We start from the raw sequence: 6,000 nt of genomic DNA, 5'->3' as shown, positions 1-6,000 counted from the left end.
GTGTGGAGTCGAGTGGGCTCACGGGCCTAGTGAAAGGATGTGAGGACCATTAAGGAAAGTGGGCTCATGGACTAGGATTGAAAATGGGGTCCACTAAGACGTGGCGGTCGGGGCGTTACAAGTGGTATCAAAGCCAGAACTAGACGAGTGTGGAGTCGAGTGGGCTCACACCATTGGGGGTGACAGTCTTTGTGTGCAACGAGGACGTTGTGATCTGTTAATGGGGGGGGGTGAATAATGACACCCCGAATTCAGAGACTTGCAGAGAGATTTAAAATAATTGATTTGGCAACCTATGTCACCAAAGTGCACTTATCTTTTCGGTCAAGGATCTTGAGAGAACTCGAGAGTTAAGCGTGCTTGAGCTGGAGTAGTCTCAGGATGAGTGACCTTCTGGGAAGTGACTGTCGGAACTGTGCAAGTGAGAACAAAACACAGAGAAAGATCATGTGGTGATTTGTATGGATGCTAACAAGTATTTAAAGCCTCTCGGACGTAGCAAACTGGCCGTCAGATATGAATGGGCTAACGGGGCCTAGTGAGAGGACGTGAGACCCATTAAGGAAAAGGACCCAATAACTGGATTGGACATAGGGCCCACAAAGAGGTGGCGGTCGTGGCATTACAGTCACTCATCCTCAGACTACTCCAGCATAAGCACGCTTAACTGAGAAGTTCTCTCAGGACTCTAGACCAAAAAGATAAGTGCAAATCAATTCTTTTAAACCTTTCCGCATGTCCCTGAAACCGGAATGTCATAATTCACCCCCACTAACAGATCGCAACGTCCTCATTGCGCACAATGACTGTCACCCCCGGTGGTGTGAGCCCACTCGACTCCACACTTGTATGACTTCAGCTCTGATATCACTTGTAATACCCCGACTGCCACCTCTTCGTGGTCCCTATTTCCACTCTCAGTCCATGGACACATTTTCCTTAATGGGTCTCACGTCCTCTCACTAGTTTTGAGGGATGTGGTATTTTGAGGAATTCCTCTTAAAAGATTAGACTATTTTTGTATTTTGATGTATACTATAGTGTTAAATATTAACAATATCTTTTGAATATAATAACTAAAAACAAACTAATATGGTTTCATAGCAAATCCTAGTTTTAAAGTTCTGATTATTTAACAATTTTTTAAAAAACTACAGTAAATCCTCTTTAAATTAATAATGTTAGGACCAAGACATTTTATTAATTTATAGTGATATTTAATTATCTATAAATTAATAAATATTATTTTATAGTGTAAATTAATAATTATTAATTTATAGGTATATTTTTAATTGTTTAATTTTAAAAAATTATGAATTGAGACATTTTTTGCAAAATAAGATTAGAATTTTCGATGTTGTAAATCTTATGGTATCAGAATTGAAGGTGAAATAATTAAAAACTATTATTGACAAAGAATTACAAATATTAAAGACAAATTCACTTATACAAATGACATAAATATTCAAATTTATGAATAAGAAGATCAATTATCGTATTTTAATAGTTTATCAAACTATCAAGATGCATATTTAGAAATTAAAATTTTTAAAATGTTTTAGCTGTTTTATGAAATGTTATAGAATATTTTATATCATTATAGTTTGAAGATACAACATAACAATTGTTTTATAGATATGAAATATAAGAGAAACATATTTTACTATATTAGTATATATATATATATATTTACATGATAATTAATTTATGATATTATTAATCCAACAGTACATATTATACCATTGAAATCCTCATTTACTATTTTTCAAATTAAAAACAGATTTAAATAATATTATGTATCTATTATATTACGGGGTAATTCCTAATTTACACTTATATATATGCATGTAAGAAAGATATATCATATATTACAATTATACTCTCAGCGAGTTAGGAGTGTCGCCATGATTGTTGCCTTGTAGCTGAAACCCTAAAGTTAATTAATGAACTAATGAAGGAAAATCGTACATGTTAATATATATATATATATATATATATATATATATATACTCCTAAAATGATGGAATCTCACATGGTCTTTTGTCAAATTGAAAAACTGTTCTTCGATATGGTTGAGTGAGATTTAACCTTAATAGCACCGGTTTGTGATCTGAACCACCAAAGTCGAGAAATTGTGCTTCTGCGTTTGGAAAGCTTGCAGTCCCTGCAGTGTTAATCATCGCTCGATCGAGACAACATTTCACTGTATGTGAATAACGTTCCCCAACCCAAGAGAACTTATCACCTCGTGATCTTATATCCATTAAATCACACATGGAGATCATATGTCTGAAGTCCCTAAAGGTCCTTTCCTCTTGTAGGGGGCCACCTAGTTTTTCCTGGTTGGAAATGATCTCATTAAAATCACCTAGGAGAAGCCAAGATTAATTTAGAAAATGAGACAAAGCTTCCAAATACTCCCATGAATGATGTCGTTAGTTTTGTACCGGATGTCTGTAGACACAAGACAACTTCTTAAACCCAACTTCTTAAAAACTATACCCTAAAAACTACATTTGTCAATCCAAATATATAAAAAAAATATTTTACACTTTTAAAGTCGATTTTGTTTTTTGTGCTGCCGATATTTTTGGAAAATAACACTTTTGTGATATTATGGGAAAAAATATTAAGTGTAGTATTTTAATAAAAAAAAAACTTGAAATGTGATATTTTGAGGAATTCCTCTTAAAAGATTAGACTGTTTTTGTTTTTTGATGTATACTATAGTTTTAAGTATTAACAATATCTTTTGAATATAATAACTAAAAACAAACTAATATGGTTTCATATCAAATCTAGTTTTAAAGTTCTCATTATTTAACAATTTTTCGAAAAAACTAATAAATAATTTTTGTCCATAATTAATAAGAGAGAGAGCAATTGAATTTTTAATTTGAAAACTAATAATTATTTAATGAAATTTTGTTAGAAATTCCCTTTCTGAGATACGCCTTTTCAAAAATACATTTTTTAAACATTTTTATTTTTTGCCTTTTTTACACAATTATAATATGTTAACTTAATTTAGAACTTTTTTTTTAGGTACAAATTCTCTATTTTACATTTAGCGTATAATTTTAAGTGGGTAGAGTTTAGTATTTGGGGTTTAGCATTTGTTTATATATTAAACAGGGGATATTTTTTAAAATGGACAAGATGAAGGAGTATTTTTGAACGTGACCTAGAAAAAAATATATTTAAAAGAATTTTTTAGTTTTATATTTATTTTTATTTAAAAATATATATAAATGATCTTAAGACCAATGACATTTAACATAAGCCTTGTTTCCATGACATTTTTGAATCGGTATTAATAAAAGTTTATAATATTTTTAATCCAACGGTACATATTATATGAGTGAAATCCTCATTTTCTATTTTTAAACATCATTAATATTTGAAATATGAAATTAAACAGATTTAGATAATATTATGTATCTATTGTATTACGGGGTAATTCCTAGTTAGCACTTTTCTATATAAATATATGCGCGTAAGATAGATATATCATTTATTACAATTATACTCTCGTAGCTGAAACCCTAAAGTTAATTAATGAACTAATGAAGGAAAATCGTTTTCATTGTTGGATTAAAGAATTGCCAAGATTCTCTCACAAGAACTCCCCAAAAATCCAGACGGACTCAAAAGCGAAACAGAGAGCGATAAGAAAATCTAGAGATCTTCAAGATCCAGCGTATAAACGGCGAGGAAGAAAGGGAAGAAATCAAGCATGTTCCTTTCTTTAGTTTTATCCATCTAGGAGTCAAATATCTTATGTGTATTAATCATTATAATTTGATTAGTTAGTTATTTTTATTGATGTGTCAGTTTCTGCTTCATTACAAAAGCTGATGTGTGAGTAGATGTGTGAGTAGCTGGTGAAAAATAAGGAAGTTTTATTGTATTGATATGCGTGTAATATAGATATATCATTTATTACAATTAACTCTCAGCGAGTTAAGAGTGTCGCCATGGTTGTTGCCTTGTAGCTGAAACCCTAAAGTTAATTAATGAACTAATGAAGGAAAATCGTTTTCATTGTTGGATTAAAGAATTGCCAAGATTCCTGCTTACTCACAACGATCTCAATTTTAAACAATAGTTATTTCAAACTAAAGAAAAATGAACATAAAAAAACAATTTATACAGAGATGTGAAATTGATTTTTTAAAGACAAGTGCATGATTAAAAAAAGAGGATAACAAAGACGGCCGTGCATAATTGTGGCGAAATTATGAACTTGGGAAAATCAGAAAGAAGAGAGAAGTGATTAAACAAATATAACAAAGTTGCAAAATTTTGACTATAAATAGATGACCACATGCACCTACGAATATAAACCATCAAAGTTTGAAGTTAATCCAAAAGAAAACCAAAAGAACAAGTTTCAGCGAAGGCAAAGCAAAGAAGAAAAGAAATGGCAAAGAACCCTCATCAACTCCTTCAGCTTTACTGTTCTCTTGGTTGTTCTCCTGATGGCTTCAACTGGTATAATATTAAATTTACAAAGTTGATCTCATCTATATATTGTACTTTGCAGTTGCTTCAACTGCTGACGAATATGTCAACATCTAGGAATCCTTAATACTGAGGCTCAATCCTGTGGTGCTGGTGGATGTCTTACGGCCGCTTCACGTGTGTTCCTTGGCGAGTGCCCGTCGGCCCACGGTACAACAAATGCTCAATGTTGTACGTGTTGCGTAGCAACATACGGTACTCCTCCAGTCTACTGGGCGGTTGTTGAGGGAACTGACAGTCACTGCCACTGCTACAAAAAGGCTTAAAAATAACCTCATTATGTAATTACCAAGTGTGACTATTGTTCCCTTTCGGTGTGAGGACATGACATTTGCGTGTGTTTATTATGTTCAAGTTCTTTTGCTTCCAAATAAAAAACATTAAGGGCAAAGCTTAACATTGCTTGCCCCCTCTCAAATGTAATCTTATCTTCTGTGTACTTTTATTTCAATCATCATATATAATATAATCATTTTGTATTTGTGTTCGTCAATCCATTCCCGCCTAACATTCTAAAACCGGTTCCTAGAGATCAGAGTTAGAGAGTGAGAGAATATACATATATACATAAGCTGAGAGACAAGGAGAATTGCCCATAAGAACAAAACAAGAGAACTAGTTTTTTAACAATATTTTCTTCATATTCCTTTGGTTAAGAAGAAAAGAAACTAACTACTAAATTAACCACTAAGAAACGTATATGGAGAGGTGGGTAATACAATCCCACTAATTAATATAGGATAAACAACAAAGCAATAACATAACCACATCTGTTTTTTTTTATCTAAAACCTAGTTGATGCCGGTTTACTTCGGTTATGTGCTCATCATGACTGTGGACGACTTTTCATTTAAGGGATGGCTGGTTTCAAGCATGATTAAAAATTTTAAACGATTGATTTACTGGTTGAAAACGAATGTGTTTGTAAAAATATTTATAATTTTTTAATTAATGGTTATGATGTCGTAAGTGTTTTATATAGAAAAATACGGTTATCTTCCAGTTTGCGACATGGTTATTGAATGATCGGACAAACACTGCCGCTGCAAGAAAAATGCTTAAAATAACCTTGTTATATTTATGTTATGTACCAAGTGTGACATTTGTGTGTATTTATGTTATGTTCTCTGAACTTTTATTCCAATCATGATATTTAATAAGCTCGTTTTGAATTTGTGTTCGTCAATCCATTCCCGCCTAACATTTTAAAACCGGTTCCTAGATATATATATAAGCTGAGAGCCAAGGAGAATTGCTCATAAAAAAATCTCTAAAAAAATCTCTATAAGCTGAGAGCCAAGGAGAATCTCTAAAAAAAACACTTCTGCAACAGAATCTGTGAAAGAGAGAGAGAGTATATATGTGTACACGATATATCATTGAATTTGGAAGTTTTTTTTAAAAGTTATAACAATAACTAGGATTTAGCCTGATATATTTTTTTCTTTTATTTATAAATATAATTTTTATGATTTT

Source organism: Camelina sativa, chromosome 6 (genome assembly GCF_030686135.1).
Source record: "Camelina sativa cultivar CO46 ecotype springtype chromosome 6, ASM3068613v1".
Lineage (NCBI taxonomy): Eukaryota > Viridiplantae > Streptophyta > Magnoliopsida > Brassicales > Brassicaceae > Camelina > Camelina sativa.
This window is presented reverse-complemented; position numbering follows the sequence as displayed.